The following is a 22,467-nucleotide window of genomic DNA, read 5'->3' as shown; positions in this document are numbered from 1 at the left end:
GAGACTTTAAGAACCCTGTGTATTGACAAGCTTTATTTGTAAATGTAATATGCAAAACCAGATCAAACAAATCCATGTAAATCGGGGTAGCTGTCTTAGGGCACTCCCCTATCAGACAAAAGTAAGGGAGTCTCTGTGGCGCAATTGGTTAGCGCGTTCGGCTGTCAACCGAAAGGATGGTGGTTCAAGCCCACCCAGGGACGCATGTGCTTTCATGACATAGGTAGTCTGATTTTGAAAACCAATCTTCTTTCTGTGAACAGAGGGAAGGGTTGGAAAACAAGATCAAACAAATACATATAAATCGGGGTAGCTGTCTTAGGCCACGCCCCTATCAGATTACAGGAAGTGGGTCTCTGTGGCGCAATTGGTTAGCGTGTTCGGCTGTTAACCGAAAGGATGGTGGTTCAAGCCCACCCAGGGACGCGTGTGCTTTTATAGAATAGTTAGTTTGATCTTGAAAACTAATCTTCTTTCTGTGAACATAGGGAAGGGTTGGAAAAACATATGATGAAACTCATGGAACAACAAGGCAGCGAAATAGACAGCATTTTACACCTGTTCTTTCAAGAAGTCCTTAGTTATCTATTTTTAATTAGAAAAATCCAGCAGGACACTTTAAGAAGCTTCTGTATTGACAAGCTTTGATTTAAAATGCAATATGCAAAACGAGATCAAACAAATCCATATAAATCGGGGTAGCTGTCTTAGGCCACTCCCCTATCAGACAAAAGTAAGGGGTCTCTGTGGCGCAATTGGTTACTGGTTCGGCTGTTAACCGAAAGGATGGTGGTTCAAGCCCACCCAGGGACGCATGTGCTTTCATGACATAGGTAGTCTGATTTTGAAAACCAATCTCCTTTCTGTGAACAGAGGGAAGGGTTGGAAAACTGTATGATGAAACTCACGCGTTCGGCTGTTAACCGAAAGGATGGTGGTTCAAGCCCACCCAGGGACGCATGTGCTTTCATGACATAGGTAGTCTGATCTTGAAAACTAATCTTCTTTCTGTGAACATAGGGAAGGGTTGGAAAAACATATGATGAAACTCATGGAGCAAGCAGGCAACGAAATAGACAGCATTATACACCTGTTCTTTCAAGAAGTCCCTAGTTATCTATTTTTAATTAGAAAAATCCAGCAGGAGACTTTAAGAACCCTGTGTATTGACAAGCTTTATTTGTAAATGTAATATGCAAAACCAGATCAAACAAATCCATGTAAATCGGGGTAGCTGTCTTAGGGCACTCCCCTATCAGACAAAAGTAAGGGAGTCTCTGTGGCGCAATTGGTTAGCGCGTTCGGCTGTTAACCGAAAGGATGGTGGTTCAAGCCCACCCAGGGACGCATGTGCTTTCATGACATAGGTAGTCTGATTTTGAAAACCAATCTTCTTTCTGTGAACAGATGGAAGGGTTGGAAAACTGTATGATGAAACTCACGGAACAAGCAGGCAACGAAATAGACAGCATTATACACCTGTTCTTTCAAGAAGTCCTTAGTTATCTATTTTTAATTAGAAAAATCCAGTAGGAGACTTTAACAAGCTTCTGCATTGACAAGCTTTATTTGTAAATGCAATATGCAAAACGAGATCAAACAAATCCATATAAATCTGGGTAGCTGTCTTAGGCCACGCCCCTATCAGATTACAGGAAGGGGGTCTCTGTGGGGCAATTGGTTAGCGAGTTCAGCTGTTAACTGAAAGGATGGTGGTTCAAGCCCACCCAGGGACGCATGTGCTTTCATGACATAGGTAGTCTGATCTTGCAAACCAATCTTCTTTCTGTGAACAGAGGGAAGGGTTGGAAAACAAGATCAAACAAATACATATAAATCGGGGTAGCTGTCTTAGGCCACGCCCCTATCAGATTACAGGAAGTGGGTCTCTGTGGCGCAATTGGTTAGCGCGTTCGGCTGTTAACCGAAAGGATGGTGGTTCAAGCCCACCCAGGGACGCATGTGCTTTTATAGAATAGTTAGTTTGATCTTGAAAACTAATCTTTTTTCTGTGAACATAGGGAAGGGTTGGAAAACTGTATGATGAAACTCATGGAACAACAAGGCAGCGAAATAGACAGCATTTTACACCTGTTCTTTCAAGAAGTCCTTAGTTATCTATTTTTAATTAGAAAAATCCAGCAGGACACTTTAAGAAGCTTCTGTATTGACAAGCTTTGATTTAAAATGCAATATGCAAAACGAGATCAAACAAATCCATATAAATCGGGGTAGCTGTCTTAGGCCACTCCCCTATCAGACAAATGTAAGGGATCTCTGTGGCGCAATTGGTTACTGGTTCGGCTGTTAACCGAAAGGATGGTGGTTCAAGCCCACCCAGGGACGCATGTGCTTTCATGATGTAGCGCTCCCCTTGGTAGTCATGGTGATAAGGGCAGGGCTTTTGGGTTCTTTATCAACTATTTTTAACCACGATTAACTCAGTTTTAATGTTAGTTTTGAATCTCTCTTTTTTGTTTTAAAGTACACACATGAACTGTTTTTAACTTACTTATAAATTCACCTTTAACCTCTGTTTTTCATAAAGATGTTAACCCCTCAGGTCTCTGTGTATTAAAGGTAAGTAAATGAAATACACCACACACGGTTTTAAGAAAATAAGTTCTCAATTATTTACTTATGCAATGATTAATGCAATATAACAATAAAATAAAAATATAAATGTTCTTTTTGTCGTTAAACCTTCACAATAAATTCCCCTTTTTTAAGGTAAAACTCTGAATTGTCCCTTTTTTCACAGGAAACACAACAAAGGAATTATACCTCTTTTGCAAGAAATGTAATAACTGAAATAACCCTGTTTCTTCTTTTCAGGTAAACACAGTAAATAAAAATATCCTTTGTTCTGTTTTAGTGAAACACTATCACAAATATTCACAGATATCAATAGACTTTTTAACCCAAAAATATCAATGCAGAACCTTCAATTCACTCAAATTCACTGAAATGCAATATGTGGGCCCACACACCTGATAACTAAAGCCGGCACTTATTACTTTACTTCAAATAAACCTGGGTAACCCTTTAGTGCATCGGTGCAAGCCTGGATGTCGCTTGGGATGGGCTGGTGGTTGGAGAAGAGGTGAGTTGAGGAGAAAATCCGTCCGGAGGAAACGAAGACCCGTCACTGCCGATGTCGCGGTGTTCGCTCGTCGTCTGCAGCTCCACGCTCCTTTCCCCACAGTCACTGCTGAATAGGTAGCTTGCTGCTAACTAGCACAGTCACTGTGAGCTAACTAGCCGCTGTGTTAGCTTCTAGCTTCACTTTGTCCTCACGGTTTGAGTAATCCACTCACACACACAGGAAAATCACCACTGAGTCCTCTGGAGAGTCCGGGTTGAACGCCTCCACGACTTGGTCACTAAACGTCTGTACACAGTCTCTTTTCGTTACTGTTCTTCCTACAAACTCCGCGTGTCTTCTCCCTGCTCGCTCCGCCGCTCTTCTTTTTTCCGTCCCCGTACCGAAACAACCTCAGAGGTTAGGTTCCGGCCCATCTCAATTAACCCCATACATGCTGGTACATATTACGTTTACAGATACATTATACTTCAAATAAAACAATAAACACATAATATATACTTTTAACTGTTTTAACACTTCTATAGCATTTTAATGAATTTCAAACTTTTTAATCACTATTTATATGCTTGGAAGAAATGATATTACTTAATATTTTTAACCGGGTTACACCGACATAGGTAGTCTGATTTTGAAAACCAATCTTCTTTCTGTGAACAGAGGGAAGGGTTGGAAAACTGTATGATGAAACTCACGGAACAAGCAGGCAACGAAATAGACAGCATTATACACCTGTTCTTTCAAGAAGTCCTTAGTTATCTATTTTTAATTAGAAAAATCCAGTAGGAGACTTTAACAAGCTTCTGCATTGACAAGCTTTATTTGTAAATGCAATATGCAAAACGAGATCAAACAAATCCATATAAATCGGGGTAGCTGTCTTAGGCCAGGCCCCTATCAGATTAAAGGAAGGAGGTCTCTGTGGCGCAATTGGTTAGCGCGTTCGGCTGTTAACCGAAAGGATGGTGGTTCAAGCCCGCCCAGGGACGCATGTGCTTTTATAGAATAGTTAGTTTGATCTTGAAAACTAATCTTCTTTCTGTGAAAATAGGGAAGGGTTGGAAAACTGTATGATGAAACTCACGGAACAAGCAGGCAACGAAATAGACAGCATTATACACCTGTTCTTTCAAGAAGTCCTTAGTTATCAATTTTTAATTAGAAAAAGTCAGCAGGAGACATTAATAGCCTTCTGTTTTGACAAACTTTATTTGAAAATGCAATATGCAAAACGAGATCAAACAAATCCATATAAATCGGGGTAGCTGTCTTAGGCCTCTCCCCTATCAGACAAAAGTAAGGGGTCTCTGTGGCGCAATTGGTTAGCGCGTTCGGCTGTTAACCGAAAGGATGGTGGTTCAAGCCCACCCAGGGACGCATGTGCTTTCATGACGTAGGTAGTCTGATTTTGAAAACTAATCTTCTTTCTGTGAACAGAGGGAAGGGTTGGAAAACTTTATGATGAAACTCACGGAACAAGCAGGCAACGAAATAGACAGCATTATACACCTGTTCTTTCAAGAAGTCCTTAGTTACCAATTTTTAATTAGAAAAAGTCAGCAGGAGACATTAATAGCCTTCTGTTTTGACAAACTTTATTTGAAAATGCAATATGCAAAACGAGATCAAACAAATCCATATAAATCGGGGTAGCTGTCTTAGGCCACTCCCCTATCAGACAATGTAAGGGGTCTCTGTGGCGCAATTGGTTAGCGCGTTCGGCTGTTAACCGAAAGGATGGTGGTTCAAGCCCACCCAGGGAAGCATCTGCTTTCATGACATACGTAGTCTGATCTTGAAAACCAATCTTCTTTCTGTGAACAGAGGGAAGGGTTGGAAAACAAGATCAAACAATTACATATAAATTGGGGTAGCTGTCTTAGGCCGCGCCCCTATCAGATTACAGGAAGTGGGTCTCTGTGGCGCAATTGGTTAGCGTGTTCGGCTGTTAACCGAAAGGATGGTGATTCAAGCCCACCCAGGGACGCATGTGCTTTTATAGAATAGTTAGTTTGATCTTGAAAACTAATCTTCTTTCTGTGAAAATAGGGAAGGGTTGGAAAAACATATGATGAAACTCATGGAACAACAAGGCAGCGAAATAGACAGCATTTTACACCTGTTCTTTCAAGAAGTCCTTAGTTATCTATTTTTAATTAGAAAAATCCAGCAGGAGACATTAATAGCCTTCTGTTTTGACAAACTTTATTTGAAAATGCAATATGCAAAACGAGATCAAACAAATCCATATAAATTGGGGTAGCTGTCTTAGGCCACTCCCCTATCAGACAAAGGTAAGGGGTCTCTGTGGCGCAATTGGTTAGCGCGTTCGGCTGTTAACCGAAAGGATGGTGGTTCAAGCCCACCCAGGGACGCATGTGCTTTCATGACATAGGTAGTCTGATTTTGAAAACCAATCTTCTTTCTGTGAACATAGGGAAAGGTTGGAAAACCGTACGATGAAACTCATGGAACAAGCAGGCAACGAAATAGACAGCATTATACACCTGTTCTTTCAAGAAGTCCTTAGTTATCAATTTTTAATTAGAAAAAGTCAGCAGGAGACATTAATAGCCTTCTGTTTTGTCAAACTTTATTTGAAAATGTAATATGCAAAACCAGATCAAACAAATCCATGTAAATCGGGGTAGCTGTCTTTGGCCACTCCCCTATCAGACAAAAGTAAGGGGGTCTCTGTGGCGCAATTGGTTAGCGCGTTCGGCTGTTAACCGAAAGGATGGTGGTTCAAGCCCACCCAGGGACGCATGTGCTTTCATGACATAGGTAGTCTGATTTTGAAAACCAATCTTCTTTCTGTGAACAGAGGGAAGGGTTGGAAAACTGTATGATGAAACTCACGGAACAAGCAGGCAACGAAATAGACAGCATTATACACCTGTTCTTTCAAGAAGTCCTTAGTTATCTATTTTTAATTAGAAAAATCCAGTAGGAGACTTTAACAAGCTTCTGCATTGACAAGCTTTATTTGTAAATGCAATATGCAAAACGAGATCAAACAAATCCATATAAATCGGGTTAGCTGTCTTAGGCCACGCCCCTATCAGATTAAAGGAAGGAGGTCTCTGTGACGCAATTGGTTAGCGCGTTCGGCTGTTAACCGAAAGGATGTTGGTTCAAGCCCACCCAGGGACGCATGTGCTTTCATGACATAGGTAGTCTGATCTTGCAAACCAATCTTCTTTCTGTGAACAGAGGGAAGGGTTGGAAAACAAGATCAAACAAATACATATAAATCGGGGTAGCTGTCTTAGGCCACGCCCCTATCAGATTACAGGAAGTGGGTCTCTGTGGCGCAATTGGTTAGCGCGTTCGGCTGTTAACCGAAAGGATGGTGGTTCAAGCCCACCCAGGGACGCATGTGCTTTTATAGAATAGTTAGTTTGATCTTGAAAACTAATCTTTTTTCTGTGAACATAGGGAAGGGTTGGAAAACTGTATGATGAAACTCATGGAACAACAAGGCAGCGAAATAGACAGCATTTTACACCTGTTCTTTCAAGAAGTCCTTAGTTATCTATTTTTAATTAGAAAAATCCAGCAGGACACTTTAAGAAGCTTCTGTATTGACAAGCTTTGATTTAAAATGCAATATGCAAAACGAGATCAAACAAATCCATATAAATCGGGGTAGCTGTCTTAGGCCACTCCCCTATCAGACAAAAGTAAGGGGTCTCTGTGGCGCAATTGGTTAGCGCGTTCGGCTGTTAACCGAAAGGATGGTGGTTCAAGCCCACCCAGGGACGCATGTGCTTTCATGACATAGGTAGTCTGATTTTGAAAACCAATCTTCTTTCTGTGAACATAGGGAAAGGTTGGAAAACCGTACGATGAAACTCATGGAACAAGCAGGCAACGAAATAGACAGCATTATACACCTGTTCTTTCAAGAAGTCCTTAGTTATCAATTTTTAATTAGAAAAAGTCAGCAGGAGACATTAATAGCCTTCTGTTTTGACAAACTTTATTTGAAAATGTAATATGCAAAACCAGATCAAACAAATCCATGTAAATCGGGGTAGCTGTCTTAGGCCACTCCCCTATCAGACAAAAGTAAGGGGGTCTCTGTGGCGCAATTGGTTAGCGCGTTCGGCTGTTAACCGAAAGGATGGTGGTTCAAGCCCACCCAGGGACGCATGTGCTTTCATGACATAGGTAGTCTGATTTTGAAAACCAATCTTCTTTCTGTGAACAGAGGGAAGGGTTGGAAAACTGTATGATGAAACTCACGGAACAAGCAGGCAACGAAATAGACAGCATTATACACCTGTTCTTTCAAGAAGTCCTTAGTTATCTATTTTTAATTAGAAAAATCCAGTAGGAGACTTTAACAAGCTTCTGCATTGACAAGCTTTATTTGTAAATGCAATATGCAAAACGAGATCAAACAAATCCATATAAATCGGGTTAGCTGTCTTAGGCCACGCCCCTATCAGATTAAAGGAAGGAGGTCTCTGTGACGCAATTGGTTAGCGCGTTCGGCTGTTAACCGAAAGGATGTTGGTTCAAGCCCACCCAGGGACGCATGTGCTTTCATGACATAGGTAGTCTGATCTTGCAAACCAATCTTCTTTCTGTGAACAGAGGGAAGGGTTGGAAAACAAGATCAAACAAATACATATAAATCGGGGTAGCTGTCTTAGGCCACGCCCCTATCAGATTACAGGAAGTGGGTCTCTGTGGCGCAATTGGTTAGCGCGTTGGGCTGTTAACCGAAAGGATGGTGGTTCAAGCCCACCCAGGGACGCATGTGCTTTTATAGAATAGTTAGTTTGATCTTGAAAACTAATCTTTTTTCTGTGAACATAGGGAAGGGTTGGAAAACTGTATGATGAAACTCATGGAACAACAAGGCAGCGAAATAGACAGCATTTTACACCTGTTCTTTCAAGAAGTCCTTAGTTATCTATTTTTAATTAGAAAAATCCAGCAGGACACTTTAAGAAGCTTCTGTATTGACAAGCTTTGATTTAAAATGCAATATGCAAAACGAGATCAAACAAATCCATATAAATCGGGGTAGCTGTCTTAGGCCACTCCCCTATCAGACAAAAGTAAGGGGTCTCTGTGGCGCAATTGGTTAGCGCGTTCGGCTGTTAACCGAAAGGATGGTGGTTCAAGCCCACCCAGGGACGCATGTGCTTTCATGATGTAGCGCTCCCCTTGGTAGTCATGGTGATAAGGGCAGGGCTTTTGGGTTCTTTATCAACTATTTTTAACCACGATTAACTCAGTTTTAATGTTAGTTTTGAATCTCTCTTTTTTGTTTTAAAGTACACACATGAACTGTTTTTAACTTACTTATAAATTCACCTTTAACCTCTGTTTTTCATAAAGATGTTAACCCCTCAGGTCTCTGTGTATTAAAGGTAAGTAAATGAAATACACCACACACGGTTTTAAGAAAATAAGTTCTCAATTATTTACTTATGCAATGATTAATGCAATATAACAATAAAATAAAAATATAAATGTTCTTTTTGTCGTTAAACCTTCACAATAAATTCCCCTTTTTTAAGGTAAAAACTCTGAATTGTCCCTTTTTTCACAGGAAACACAACAAAGGAATTATACCTCTTTTGCAAGAAATGTAATAACTGAAATAACCCTGTTTCTTCTTTTCAGGTAAACACAGTAAATAAAAATATCCTTTGTTCTGTTTTAGTGAAACACTATCACAAATATTCACAGATATCAATAGACTTTTTAACCCAAAAATATCAATGCAGAACCTTCAATTCACTCAAATTCACTGAAATGCAATATGTGGGCCCACACACCTGATAACTAAAGCCGGCACTTATTACTTTACTTCAAATAAACCTGGGTAACCCTTTAGTCCCTGTTCTTCCTACAAACTCCGCGTGTCTTCTCCCTGCTCGCTCCGCCGCTCTTCTTTTTTCCGTCCCCGTACCGAAACAACCTCAGAGGTTAGGTTCCGGCCCATCTCAATTAACCCCATACATGCTGGTACATATTACGTTTACAGATACATTATACTTCAAATAAAACAATAAACACATAATATATACTTTTAACTGTTTTAACACTTCTATAGCATTTTAATGAATTTCAAACTTTTTAATCACTATTTATATGCTTGGAAGAAATGATATTACTTAATATTTTTAACCGGGTTACACCCTCCCCCTTCTAAATGTCTTTGATGTCCTCATCAAACCATAATGAACTTTTTTATTGAAGTTAACCGTTAACTAGTGGAAAGGGTGCATGACCTTGTTTGAATTAACTCTTGCCAATCTTAATGACAACTCCTCTATGTATAATAGTGAGAGGCTGATATTTAGCTCTACCAGGCTCATCATAAGTTAACCTGATGACTGGTTTCACTTTTCTTTTTGGACGGTTTTCAGGTTTGCTACTCACTTTTGTCTTAGTGACTGTCTCTGGGTGCTTATCGTGGCAAGGGTTATCAGACTCTGGATCACTTTCTTCTTCAGAATCTTGATCTCCCTCCTCTTCTCTCACACTGTCGTTTTCCTCCTCCACACTTTCTTCCTCTGACAAGCTGTCCTCAGCAGGATTTCCATCTGACTGTTGAGAAGAATCAGCATCATCTTGGATGAGGTTTGACTGTCCAGCAGTTTCTCTTTCTTTTCTCAGGATTTCTTTCAGGTAAGTACTGTAGGGTTTTTCAGGTCCATAATACTCCACATCTGAAGATGAATCCATGCTCTCTTGCATCTCTTGAAGAACTTCCTGTATTCCAGGTAAGACTTTCTTCGATTTCTTTTGTGTCTCAGCTCTTGTTCTTGCTTTTGTTTTGGCTGGTGACTTGTTCTCAACATCCACTGTCGGCATTCTTACCAACTGTCCAATTGGAAGGAGATGATCACGATGGAGAGTTTTGACTCCTCCTCCTCCATCTTCCGGTTTCACTTTGTACACTGGAAGGTTGGGCATCTTTCCTAGAACCACGTAAGGGATAGAACTCCAACGACTCTCTAGTTTATGTTTTCTTTTCAGTCCCAAGTTCCTCAGTAACACTCTGTCACCGATATCCAGGGTTTGAAATACAACTCTTTTGTCATAGGATCTTTTGTTCCTCTGATGTGTCTTGTACGCTGTGTCGGAAGCAAGCTTGTAGGCCCTGTGCAAGTCCTCTTTCAGCTTGGCTACATAGCGAGAATGGCAACCATCAGCTTCGCCATCAGGAGAGGTTCCAAAGCACAAGTCTATGGGAAGTCTTGCTTCTCGGCCAAACATCAAGAAATAGGGTGAGTACCCCGTAGCGTCACATTTGGTACTGTTGTAGGCGTGAACCAGGTAGCCAACATGTTTGCTCCACTGTTTTTTCTTCTCACACCCCAGGGTTCCCAGCATGGACAGAAGAGTTCTGTTGAATCTCTTGGGCTGCGGATCTCCTTGCGGGTGATAAGGAGTAGTCCGTGATTTCCGGATCCCCATCATCTGCAGAACCTCTTTGATCAGCTGGCTTTCAAAGTCTCTCCCTTGATCTGAGTGGATTCTTGTTGGCAGACCATAATGCAGGAAGTACTTGTCCACCAGGATCTTCGCCACAGTTTGCGCCTTCTGATTTCGGGAAGGGAACGCCTGAGCGTAACGGGTGAAATGATCCGTGACCACTAAAACATTTCCGATGCCTGCAGAATCTGGTTCCATTGAAAGAAAATCAATGCACACGAGGTCCATTGGTCCACTGCTCGAAATGTGATGCAAAGGTGCTGCCCTATGACAAGGGGTCTTCCGTGTGACACACGCTCCACAGTTCTTTATATACTGTTCAACATCACATGCAAGCTTCGGCCAAAAGAATCGGCTCCTCAACAAGTCTGTAGTTCTTACAATACCAAGGTGTCCTAGATCATCGTGCGTGGCTTTCAACACCAGTTCTCTGAACCCGCTTGGTAGGACAAGTTGAGTCTGTTCTTTTCCGGAGGGCCGCTTGCTTAAGCGATGGAGTAGCCCGTCCTTCATCATTAGCTTCCCCATCTCTTTTTTAAGACGAAAGCTCTCTGGCCTAGATCCATTTTCTTCCGGCCATTTTCCATTTTTAACAGCTTGGATGGCAAGTCGGATGGCTGTATCATCCTCTTGAGCTTCTATCAGCTCCTGATTAGACATCTGTCCCAAGGATTTCAACTCCAGGTGAATCGGGAATGCAAAGACATCAGGCACGCATTCAGGAGAAACTCCCAACTGATCTACGTACCTCGGTGGACTGCCCGCAGTACCAGGGATGCAGATTCGTTTGCAGATGGATCTCACACCAGACTGTGGTATGGTTGTCCATTCCTCGGAACTCTCATCAGACATGTTCCTCGAGAGCAGGTCTGCGTCTATGTTTTGTCTGCCTGGTCGGTACTGGACATCGAAATCGTAGGTAGATAAGGCCGAGAGCCATCTGTGCCCCACAGCGCTGAGCTTGGCGGTCGACAGCACGTACGTGAGCGGGTTGTTGTCCGTACGTACGGTGAATCTGACCCCGTACAAATAATCATGGAATTTATCCACAACCGCCCACTTAAGGGCCAGGAACTCCAGCTGGTGAACGGGGTAGTTTCTCTCAGATGTCTTCAGCTTCCTGCTGGCGAAGGCAACTGGCCTCAGACCCTCACTGTGCTCCTGATATAGGACGGCGCCAAGCCCTTTCAAGCTGGCGTCTACATGCAGGACGTATGGCTTGTTGGGATCCGCGAAGGCCAAAACAGGTGAATGGGTAAGGCAGTGGATAATCTTGTGGAAAGCTTCAGTGCAGGACAGGTCCCATCGCTCACCAAAAGGCTCGGACTCTTTGCGGTAAGTCTTTGTGTTGTCTTTCTCCGGTTTCTTGCCCCCCTGGGTTGGAGCGTAGCCTTTTGTGAGCTCAGACAAAGGCCTGACGATGGCTGCATAATTGGCGATGAAACGGCGGTAATATCCGCAAAATCCCAAGAAGGATTGAAGAGTCTTCAGGTGCGTAGGCTGTGGCCAAGTGGTAACTGCCTCTATCTTGGATGAGTCAGGCGATACTCCATCTGCCGACACGATATGTCCAAGGTACTTTACCTTTGGGAGGCAGAACTGACATTTGTCGACCGAGATTTTTAATCCAACCTCTGCCAGACGATCAAGAACTTTAAGAAGTCTCTCTTCATGCTCTTCTAAAGTTCGGCCAAATACAATCAGGTCATCGAGGTAGACAAGGACTTCCAGCAGATTCATGTCACCCACAGCCTTCTCCATTAATCTCTGGAAGGTGGCTGGGGCTTCAGTTATCCCCTGCGGCATCCTCTCGAACTGGAAGAACCCCAGCGGACAGATGAATGCCGTCTTTTCCTTATCTTCCTTAAGCCATAGCAATTTGGTAATAACCGCTCCGCAGATCAAGAACGGAGAACCACTTGCTTCCGGTCATCGAATCCAACACATCATCGATACAGGGTGTTGTGTACTGATCGGGGATTGTTCGGCTGTTCAACAATCGGTAGTCAATACACATTCTCACGGCTCCAGTCTTTTTGCGAACAATCACAATTGGGGATGCATAGGGACTACGAGACTCTTTGATGATCCCCGCACGCAGCAGTTCCTGGATGTGCTTTCTCACGTCTTCCAGGTCAGCTGGGGCCAGGCGACGAGAGCGCTCTCTGAAAGGCCGTGGATCTGACATCCGGATCGTGTGCTCTACTTCCTTCGCCAATCCGACATCCCATTCGTGAAGCGAGAACACCTGGGACCTTGTGGATAGCTTCTGACGGAGTCTCTGTTTCCACTCCTCAGAGACAGGTGAGTCTCCAAAGTTGATCAGATTCGGGTCAAACTCGTTGTCAGCTGTCTTGGACGGAGAAAGGTGAGTAGCTGCATCTGTCAGATACATATGCCCGATAACTGTTCCCACTGGTATGACTGTCTCTGTCATGGACTCATTTTGGACCAAGATTCTGAAATGGCTGACGTTCACGTCTTCGCTGGGCACCACCATTGGCTGAAGTAGCACACCAGCAGGGAGTGGCGTTAGGGGAGACGAGTCCACCATCAGGATCTGTTTGTCGACTTGGTGTTTGTACTCGACTTTACAGACTGCACTGCAGTCACCACCAGGGGGCAGAGTCAGTGGGCCAGGGCCTTGCCATAACACACAGCCGATATCATCTTCCTCTTCCAGGGCTGTGGTTGTGTTAGTCAATGCTGGATGGTTGTCTCTGTAACACTGTATCCCCAGTGTCTGTGTGATGTCGATGCCGTTGTCTTTACTTTGCTGCACAAGACGTCGAATGTGACTGGCATTGGTCCCCACAATGACCGGAGTCTGGTCTGCAGTTCTGGGCTGGGGGCAGATAAGAGCAAGGATGGTCACTGTCTGGTCGGCACCTGCTACCTTTGCTGGATATTCAACGTCGACCACTACGTACCCACGGTAGGGATAACTGCCCTCGGATTCACTTAATCCCCACAGAGCTAAACCAGACACAGGGCGTATGGGAACATCAGACAGGTAGGTTTGGTACCAAGACTCGAAGATAATGGTAACCTGTGACCCACTGTCAAACAAGGCGTCACAGCAGTGTCCATTTACTTTCACAGGTACGATGCTGGGTGGACCAACCAAGCCTTCAGGGATGCCAGCCGGCTCCGATGCGGTAACTGCACTTTTCTTGACCCCACAGTTTACTTCACTGGCGGTGGAACCACCAGACTGCTGTTTGTCTTTTGTCATCTTTAAAGCATGAATTAGCTTTCTGATAACCTTGGCTTGATTTTCAGGGTTGTGACACTTGGTGGCAAAATGTCCGCTCTCACCACACCTATAGCAGAAATTCTCCTCTGACTTTTTCGGTGTTCCTTTGGGTGAGTTGGAGAATTGTTTTGAAGCCTCCATGGTCGAAACTGCAGCGTCCTGTTCAGACAGCGTGTTGCTAGTTTTCTGCTTTAGTCTTTTCAGTTGTTTTTTCAAGGCAGCCAGCTCGGCGTCCTGTCGGTTCTCGGGGCCAGGCGGTGAATGGATGGGTGTAGCCTCCCTGTAATCGTCTTTGACTGGAGTGGATTGGGTCACCACTGATGCAACCATTGATTTCAGTTCTTTTATTTCCGCCTTTAAACTCTGGATCTCTGCTTGCCTTGTATCCACTTCTTGATTAACATGCACTTGGTGTACTGAGGCGCTGAGCTTCTTTCTAGAAGTTTCATACTCTTCCTCAGCACGAATCTCAGTCAAAAGCTGTAGAAAGCTTGGGGGTACAGCCTTCCTTTCTCTCAAGCGCAGCTGGATCAGCATCAGGTCTGAATCGATAGCACCTCTTAGCAGTTGCTCCAGTCGGGCTCGGTCCATGCAGCTCGCAGGAAGACCACCTCGTTGAATTATTTTGGCTAGAGACCTCTCTAAGCGTCGAAGGAAATCTGACAGTTTCTCTCCTTTTTGCTGTTGCATTAATCTGAAAGCAAAGTAGAGATCATCACCGGACTCAGCACTTCCAAAAGCACTTTCAAGAGCTTCCAGGTACTCTTTTGGGCTGGCGTCAGAATGTGTGTGTCGCACTGCTTTCACAATTTCTAGTGCATGTCCCTTTAAACTTCCAATAATTCTGCGTCTTTTTTCTCTGTCAGAGCATTCAGTCTCCTCCACCATGAGCCATGCCTGCTCTAGCCAATGGTCAAATGGTTCCTCACCTGGCGGCGTTGGTAGGGCTCCCGAGAACATGCGTAGTCGACCATAACTCCCTCCATCAGCTGGCTTAGTTGTCTTGTCCAACAAATCTCCAACAGCGCGAAGGATAGATTCAGTGGAGTTAGTGGGCGGGGGTGTACTGGGGAATAATGATTGGAGGTCCTCCATTGTTTTACCTTCAGCCTGCAGCAACCCTTTCAGTTTACTGTTAAACTCTTCGGCAGCTGCCTGAGCCTTTCCTATGATGATAACAGGCCACGCCTCTCCACCATCATCTGGTTTAACCTCAGGAGGAACACTCTCTTCATTCACAGTCTGTTTACTCTCACACAAAACCATCCGTTGGTTTAGTCTTGCACTGAAGTTTCTCCCACGGACACGCACTCGTCCAAAAGACTTGATAGTTTCCAGTGTTGCTTCAACTGCACTGATCTCTACTTCTTCTGGGACGATGGTCATAATCGCATGTGTCTCATCCAAACCCTCACCACGGCACCAGCGTTTTAACTCTGACACTAGTTCTGTTCTTTCCATGTTAATGCTGTTTGTAAGTTAGGTTAGCACTTTAATTAGTTACTTTGCCTTTAACGCTTAAACTTTTTTTTTTTTTTTAATGAGAAATCCAAAACTTTCCCAGTGGTGCCTCCATTTTATGTAGCTCTCACCTTGGTAGTCATGGTGATAAGGGCAGGGCTTTTGGGTTCTTTATCAACTATTTTTAACCCTGATTAACTCAGTTTTAATGTTAGTTTTGAATCTCTCTTTTTTGTTTTAAAGTACACACATGAACTGTTTTTAACTTACTTATAAATTCACCTTTAACCTCTGTTTTTCATAAAGATGTTAACCCCTCAGGTCTCTGTGTATTAAAGGTAAGTAAATGAAATACACCACACACGGTTTTAAGAAAATAAGTTCTCAATTATTTACTTATGCAATGATTAATGCAATATAACAATAAAATATAAATGTTCTTTTTGTCGTTAAACCTTCACAATAAATTCCCCTTTTTTAAGGTAAAACTCTGAATTGTCCCTTTTTTCACAGGAAACACAACAAAGGAATTATACCTCTTTTGCAAGAAATGTAATAACTGAAATAACCCTGTTTCTTCTTTTCAGGTAAACACAGTAAATAAAAATATCCTTTGTTCTGTTTTAGTGAAACACTATCACAAATATTCACAGATATCAATAGACTTTTTAACCCAAAAATATCAATGCAGAACCTTCAATTCACTCAAATTCACTGAAATGCAATATGTGGGCCCACACACCTGATAACTAAAGCCGGCACTTATTACTTTACTTCAAATAAACCTGGGTACCCCTTTAGTGCATCGGTGCAAGCCTGGATGTCGCTTGGGATGGGCTGGTGGTTGGAGAAGAGGTGAGTTGAGGAGAAAATCCGTCCGGAGGAAACGAAGACCCGTCACTGCCGATGTCGCGGTGTTCGCTCGTCGTCTGCAGCTCCACGCTCCTTTCCCCACAGTCACTGCTGAATAGGTAGCTTGCTGCTAACTAGCACAGTCACTGTGAGCTAACTAGCCGCTGTGTTAGCTTCTAGCTTCACTTCGTCCTCACGGTTTGAGTAATCCACTCACACCCACAGGAAAATCACCACTGAGTCCTCTGGAGAGTCCGGGTTGAACGCCTCCACGACTTGGTCACTAAACGTCTGTACAACAGTCTCTTTTCGTTACTGTTCTTCCTACAAACTCCGCGTGTCTTCTCCCTGCTCGCTCCGCCGCTCTTCTTTTTTCCGTCCCCGTACCGAAACAACCTCAGAGGTTAGGTTCCGGCCCATCTCAATTAACCCCATACATGCTGGTACATATTACGTTTACAGATACATTATACTTCAAATAAAACAATAAACACATAATATATACTTTTAACTGTTTTAACACTTCTATAGCATTTTAATGAATTTCAAACTTTTTAATCACTATTTATATGCTTGGAAGAAATGATATTACTTAATATTTTTAACCGGGTTACACCGACATAGGTAGTCTGATTTTGAAAACCAATCTTCTTTCTGTGAACAGAGGGAAGGGTTGGAAAACTGTATGATGAAACTCACGGAACAAGCAGGCAACGAAATAGACAGCATTATACACCTGTTCTTTCAAGAAGTCCTTAGTTATCTATTTTTAATTAGAAAAATCCAGTAGGAGACTTTAACAAGCTTCTGCATTGACAAGCTTTATTTGTAAATGCAATATGCAAAACGAGATCAAACAAATCCATATAAATCGGGGTAGCTGTCTTAGGCCAGGCCCCTATCAGATTAAAGGAAGGAGGTCTCTGTGGCGCAATTGGTTAGCGCGTTCGGGTGTTAACCGAAAGGATGGTGGTTCAAGCCCGCCCAGGGACGCATGTGCTTTTATAGAATAGTTAGTTTGATCTTGAAAACTAATCTTCTTTCTGTGAAAATAGGGAAGGGTTGGAAAACTGTATGATGAAACTCACGGAACAAGCAGGCAACGAAATAGACAGCATTATACACCTGTTCTTTCAAGAAGTCCTTAGTTATCAATTTTTAATTAGAAAAAGTCAGCAGGAGACATTAATAGCCTTCTGTTTTGACAAACTTTATTTGAAAATGCAATATGCAAAACGAGATCAAACAAATCCATATAAATCGGGGTAGCTGTCTTAGGCCTCTCCCCTATCAGACAAAAGTAAGGGGTCTCTGTGGCGCAATTGGTTAGCGCGTTCGGCTGTTAACCGAAAGGATGGTGGTTCAAGCCCACCCAGGGACGCATCTGCTTTCATGACATACGTAGTCTGATCTTGAAAACCAATCTTCTTTCTGTGAACAGAGGGAAGGGTTGGAAAACAAGATCAAACAAATACATATAAATTGGGGTAGCTGTCTTAGGCCGCGCCCCTATCAGATTACAGGAAGTGGGTCTCTGTGGCGCAATTGGTTAGCGTGTTCGGCTGTTAACCGAAAGGATGGTGATTCAAGCCCACCCAGGGACGCATGTGCTTTTATAGAATAGTTAGTTTGATCTTGAAAACTAATCTTCTTTCTGTGAAAATAGGGAAGGGTTGGAAAAACATATGATGAAACTCATGGAACAACAAGGCAGCGAAATAGACAGCATTTTACACCTGTTCTTTCAAGAAGTCCTTAGTTATCTATTTTTAATTAGAAAAATCCAGCAGGAGACATTAATAGCCTTCTGTTTTGACAAACTTTATTTGAAAATGCAATATGCAAAACGAGATCAAACAAATCCATATAAATCGGGGTAGCTGTCTTAGGCCACTCCCCTATCAGACAAAAGTAAGGGGTCTCTGTGGCGCAATTGGTTAGCGCGGTCGGCTGTTAACTGAAAGGATGGTGGTTCAAGCCCACCCAGGGACGCATGTGCTTTCATGACATAGGTAGTCTGATCTTGAAAACCAATTTTCTTTCTGTGAACAGAGGGAAGGGTTGGAAAACTGTATGATGAAACTCACGGAACAAGCAGGCAACGAAATAGACAGCATTATACACCTGTTCTTTCAAAAAGTCCTTAGTTATCTATTTTTAATTAGAAAAATCCAGCAGGACACTTTAAGAAGCTTCTGTATTGACAAGCTTTGATTGAAAATGCAATATGCAAAACGAGATCAAACAAATCCATATAAATCGGGGTAGCTGTCTTAGGCCACTCCCCTATCAGACAATGTAAGGGGTCTCTGTGGCGCAATTGGTTAGCGCGTTCGGCTGTTAACCGAAAGGGTGGTGGTTCAAGCCCACCCAGGGACGCATGTGCTTTCATGACATAGGTAGTCTGATCTTGAAAACCAATTTTCTTTCTGTGAACAGAGGGAAGGGTTGGAAAACTGTATGATGAAACTCACGGAACAAGCAGGCAACGAAATAGACAGCATTATACACCTGTTCTTTCAAAAAGTCCTTAGTTATCTATTTTTAATTAGAAAAATCCAGCAGGACACTTTAAGAAGCTTCTGTATTGACAAGCTTTGATTGAAAATGCAATATGCAAAACGAGATCAAACTAATCCATATAAAACGGGGTAGCTGTCTTAGGCCACTCCCCTATCAGACAAAAGTAAGGGGTCTCTGTGGCGCAATTGGTTAGCGCGTTCGGCTGTTAACCGAAAGGATGGTGGTTCAAGCCCACCCAGGGACGCATGTGCTTTCATGACATAGGTAGTCTGATCTTGCAAACCAATCTTCTTTCTGTGAACAGAGGGAAGGGTTGGAAAACAAGATCAAACAAATCCATATAAATCGGGGTAGCTGTCTTAGGCCACGCCCCTATCAGATTACAGGAAGGAGGTCTCTGTGGTGCAATTGGTTAGCGCGTTCGGCTGTTAACCGAAAGGATGGTGGTTCAAGCCCACCCAGGGACGCATGTGCTTTTATAGAATAGTTAGTTTGATCTTGAAAACCAATCTTCTTTCTGTGAACATAGGGAAAGGTTGGAAAACCGTAAGATGAAACTCATGGAACAAGCAGGCAACGAAATAGACAGCATTATACACCTGTTCTTTCAAGAAGTCCTTAGTTATCTATTTTTAATTAGAAAAATCCAGTAGGAGACTTTAACAAGCTTCTGCATTGACAAGCTTTATTTGTAAATGCAATATGCAAAACGAGATCAAACAAATCCATATAAATAAGGGTAGCTGTCTTATACCGCGCCCCTATCAGATTAAAGGAAGGGGGTCTCTGTGGCGCAATTTGTTAGCGCGTAAGGCTGTGCACCGAAAGGATGGTGGTTCAAGCCCACCCAGGGACGCATGTGCTTTTATAGAAGCGGTAGTCTGATCTTGAAAACCAATCTTCCTTCTGTGAACAGAGGGAAGGGTTGGAAAACAGTATGATGAAACTCACAGAACAACCAGGCAACGAAATAGACAGCATTTTACACCTGTTCCTTCAACAAGTCCTTAGTTATGTTTTTAATTAGAAAATTCAGCAGGAGACATTAAGAACATTCTGTATTGACAAGCTCTATCTGTAAATGAAATATTCAAAACGACATCAAACAAATCCATATAGATCAGGGTAGCTGTCTTAAGTCACTCCCCTATCAGAATAAAGTAAGGGGGTTTCTGTGGAGAAATCATTAGCGCGTTCGGCTGTTATCCGAAAGGATGGTCGTTCAAGCCCAACCAGGGACACATGTGCTTTCATGAAAAAGCTAGTTTGATCTTGAAAACCAATCTTTCTGTGGTGGCGTTCTGAGGGACAGCTGGCAGGTCAGGGGTGAGTTTGGCACCACGTAGTGTCTAAACTGAGATTTGCAATACAGTGGGCCATAGTATATTACATTACATTTCATTTAGCTGAAGCTTTTATCCAAAGCGACTTACAATAAGTGCATTCAACCACAACAACAATAACCAAGAAAGTACAATTTCTTCAAAAATAAAGCAAAACTACAAAGTTCTATAAGTAAGTGCTACTAAATTGTTAGTGCGGGCCAATTAAAAATGGATGGTGGGACGCAGTTGGCCCGCGGGCGGTAGTTTGGACACACCTGCTTTAAAGGATGCAGGCTGGAGAGGAGGAGGGTTGGATTCGTCAGGAAGAAGACAGTCAGCTTATGAGCCAGAGGAGGGGAAGGTGGAAAAAGAGGATTTGTACACTGGCATATTTTCTCATCTCAGAATCAGTGAAATCTATATTTATCAGCATGAATGTAGACTTTACATTATCTGTTCATTTGTTTCCAGTGAAGGTTGTCTGAGCAGTCATTCGGGCATGGCTGTGTGTGTTTGTGTGTGTGTTTGAGGACTCTGCAATTGGCATTCCAGCCCACATGTAGTCATTCTGTCTTGCTGATTGAGCCTGTTGTCTAAATGAGCAGCGGTTAATTACCTCCTCACAGCAGCTCTGTTCACCAGGCAGCCTACCCACCAAGACCACAAAACACAACACGACACCTCTGGTATACAAATTAGACAGAGAGGCAAACTGAGGCAGGGAGAGGGAGGCCCTGGAACAACCGAATCATGAGGGAAAGAGAAGAATGGGAGGAGAGAAGAAAAAGAAAATATAAAATTAAAGACCTGGATGCAGCAAGCAGGAGAATGGAAGATGGGGTTGATGGAGGGGGAGAGCGATGGGGAAACATAGATGTGAAATAATAAGAAGGAAAACCCCAGGAAGCTAGTGAATAAATTAGAGGCTAAACATAGCGGCAAGAGGTTGAAACATATGACAGAGAGAGCTTAGATCAAATGTGATGGAGATGCTCATACAAACAGGGGAGACAGAGGGAGGAATAGAAAACAGAGAGAAGTAGAAAGGAAACTAAGACGACACCAAATCCACAGGAAGCTCCTTTAACAAATGGGGCTGTGCCACAGCCTACGAGCTCTGCGCTGTGATAAGGCCCATTTTTCATTAAGGCAGTGATTTATCAACCCAGTGCTGAGAGGATCTTAGCAGGGGCTTTTGATTAAGGCCATTAGATATTAGACATTAGCCGTGAGATTACTCACACTGCTGTGGTGTGTTTGATTTCTCGATGTCAGCGCTTGCCAATGGGCAGTCTCTGTGCCTTGATGACTGCTCTCTTTGAAGCAGCTCTTGACAATGATGGGGTCTCCCTAGTGGCCCAGCGGGTGCAGGAGTGTGCTGTGGGTTAAGTACACTGTACTGAGTTTGACCTTTGTCATGCCTTTGTCTACTTTTTCTCCTTCTGTTCTTTTGTTGTTGTGGCAGTCCCTGGCTTGCTTTATGCAAATGTTTTATTTTTTTTGAAAAACAACATTGCCAAACAGGGCGGTACTAAATAAAATTATTAAGTGCACATTTCAGGTAAACAAGGACTCAGCCTATAGTGCAGTTAAACCATGGCTTCATATTTTTTTTTTTTCAAGTTTGCTGTGAACATAGCAGTCAGGCCCCTTATTTCAGAAACAATGAATCATAACAGTAAGGTTACCAATAAAAGGTAAGCTTACTACTTTGCTTTCAGCTAGCTACTCAAACAGACAAGCAACAAAATAACAAACAAACAAAATACACAGGCAAGCGTCGGCCTACTTTGAAATAAATTAAACACAGAACTTTGAAGGTCTATTTGAGTCCTCCCCATATTTGTGGAAAATGTATGAAATAAGAAGTACCCTATTTGAAATAAATAAAAACATAAAGCTGCAGCCTAATAGTGTAACAGACTGGGTTTATGTTTGGTTTTGACGTATGTCCAGTAAAACACTGTGTTGAAGGAGCGTTCTGATGTCTGAGGGTCAGTGAAGGGGTCGGGGTGGGACATGTGACTGTTTGGACCAATAGGACGGGATTGTTTGGGGATCGGGGGTCAATGAGGAAGTGAAGTGTTGTTAATGTGTGCGAGTGACGGAGTAAGAGCGAGAAGTGCACATGTTCATTTAGAGGATAATAAAAGTTACTAAACCACGAAGAAATTCCGTGTGCTGTGTAAGCGGGGACGCTTCAATAGCTTAAAAATATATATTTTAGTTGGCGAAATATTAAAACAAAAAGCGAGAGCAGGTCAGACTGGAGGCGAACACAGATACTGAAGCTGCAGCTCTGCGTTAATCTCCTAAAAAAATTGACGGCGTTAAAATGGGTTTGCGTTAACGCCGTTAATAACGCGTTAAACTGACAGCACTAGTGAATATGTATAGATCACATTTGTCTTAGGGTGTAAGTGTCAAAATTACAGCTGCACCAATAAAGACTTTTATACAAACAAAGGATCAGTTGACTTATG

General features: G+C 42.8%; 16 non-coding genes across 16 annotated transcripts; all 16 read left to right on the top strand.

Annotated features, from left to right (window-relative positions):
- Positions 1-129: 129 nt before the first annotated feature.
- Positions 130-203, top strand: trnad-guc (transfer RNA aspartic acid (anticodon GUC)). The gene has a single exon. It is a non-coding gene; the product is annotated as a tRNA-Asp (tRNA).
- Positions 204-352: 149 nt separating this feature from the next.
- Positions 353-426, top strand: trnan-guu (transfer RNA asparagine (anticodon GUU)). The gene has a single exon. It is a non-coding gene; the product is annotated as a tRNA-Asn (tRNA).
- Positions 427-1,273: 847 nt separating this feature from the next.
- trnan-guu (transfer RNA asparagine (anticodon GUU)) lies at positions 1,274-1,347 on the top strand. The gene has a single exon. It is a non-coding gene; the product is annotated as a tRNA-Asn (tRNA).
- A 538-nt stretch (positions 1,348-1,885) lies between these two features.
- trnan-guu (transfer RNA asparagine (anticodon GUU)) lies at positions 1,886-1,959 on the top strand. The gene has a single exon. It is a non-coding gene; the product is annotated as a tRNA-Asn (tRNA).
- A 2,059-nt stretch (positions 1,960-4,018) lies between these two features.
- trnan-guu (transfer RNA asparagine (anticodon GUU)) lies at positions 4,019-4,092 on the top strand. Its single transcript has one exon. It is a non-coding gene; the product is annotated as a tRNA-Asn (tRNA).
- A 314-nt stretch (positions 4,093-4,406) lies between these two features.
- On the top strand, positions 4,407-4,480 carry trnan-guu (transfer RNA asparagine (anticodon GUU)). The gene has a single exon. It is a non-coding gene; the product is annotated as a tRNA-Asn (tRNA).
- A 924-nt stretch (positions 4,481-5,404) lies between these two features.
- Positions 5,405-5,478, top strand: trnan-guu (transfer RNA asparagine (anticodon GUU)). The gene has a single exon. It is a non-coding gene; the product is annotated as a tRNA-Asn (tRNA).
- Positions 5,479-5,793: 315 nt separating this feature from the next.
- trnan-guu (transfer RNA asparagine (anticodon GUU)) lies at positions 5,794-5,867 on the top strand. The gene has a single exon. It is a non-coding gene; the product is annotated as a tRNA-Asn (tRNA).
- Positions 5,868-6,405: 538 nt separating this feature from the next.
- trnan-guu (transfer RNA asparagine (anticodon GUU)) lies at positions 6,406-6,479 on the top strand. Its single transcript has one exon. It is a non-coding gene; the product is annotated as a tRNA-Asn (tRNA).
- Positions 6,480-6,793: 314 nt separating this feature from the next.
- Positions 6,794-6,867, top strand: trnan-guu (transfer RNA asparagine (anticodon GUU)). Its single transcript has one exon. It is a non-coding gene; the product is annotated as a tRNA-Asn (tRNA).
- A 315-nt stretch (positions 6,868-7,182) lies between these two features.
- On the top strand, positions 7,183-7,256 carry trnan-guu (transfer RNA asparagine (anticodon GUU)). The gene has a single exon. It is a non-coding gene; the product is annotated as a tRNA-Asn (tRNA).
- A 538-nt stretch (positions 7,257-7,794) lies between these two features.
- On the top strand, positions 7,795-7,868 carry trnan-guu (transfer RNA asparagine (anticodon GUU)). The gene has a single exon. It is a non-coding gene; the product is annotated as a tRNA-Asn (tRNA).
- A 314-nt stretch (positions 7,869-8,182) lies between these two features.
- On the top strand, positions 8,183-8,256 carry trnan-guu (transfer RNA asparagine (anticodon GUU)). Its single transcript has one exon. It is a non-coding gene; the product is annotated as a tRNA-Asn (tRNA).
- Positions 8,257-17,443: 9,187 nt separating this feature from the next.
- trnan-guu (transfer RNA asparagine (anticodon GUU)) lies at positions 17,444-17,517 on the top strand. The gene has a single exon. It is a non-coding gene; the product is annotated as a tRNA-Asn (tRNA).
- Positions 17,518-18,441: 924 nt separating this feature from the next.
- Positions 18,442-18,515, top strand: trnan-guu (transfer RNA asparagine (anticodon GUU)). Its single transcript has one exon. It is a non-coding gene; the product is annotated as a tRNA-Asn (tRNA).
- A 314-nt stretch (positions 18,516-18,829) lies between these two features.
- On the top strand, positions 18,830-18,903 carry trnan-guu (transfer RNA asparagine (anticodon GUU)). The gene has a single exon. It is a non-coding gene; the product is annotated as a tRNA-Asn (tRNA).
- The last annotated feature ends 3,564 nt before the right edge of the window (positions 18,904-22,467 follow it).

This window comes from Limanda limanda, chromosome 10 (assembly GCF_963576545.1).
Source record: "Limanda limanda chromosome 10, fLimLim1.1, whole genome shotgun sequence".
Classification (NCBI taxonomy): Eukaryota; Metazoa; Chordata; class Actinopteri; order Pleuronectiformes; family Pleuronectidae; genus Limanda; species Limanda limanda.
Note: the sequence above shows the minus strand (reverse complement) of the source record. Positions and strands in the feature narration are given on the sequence as shown.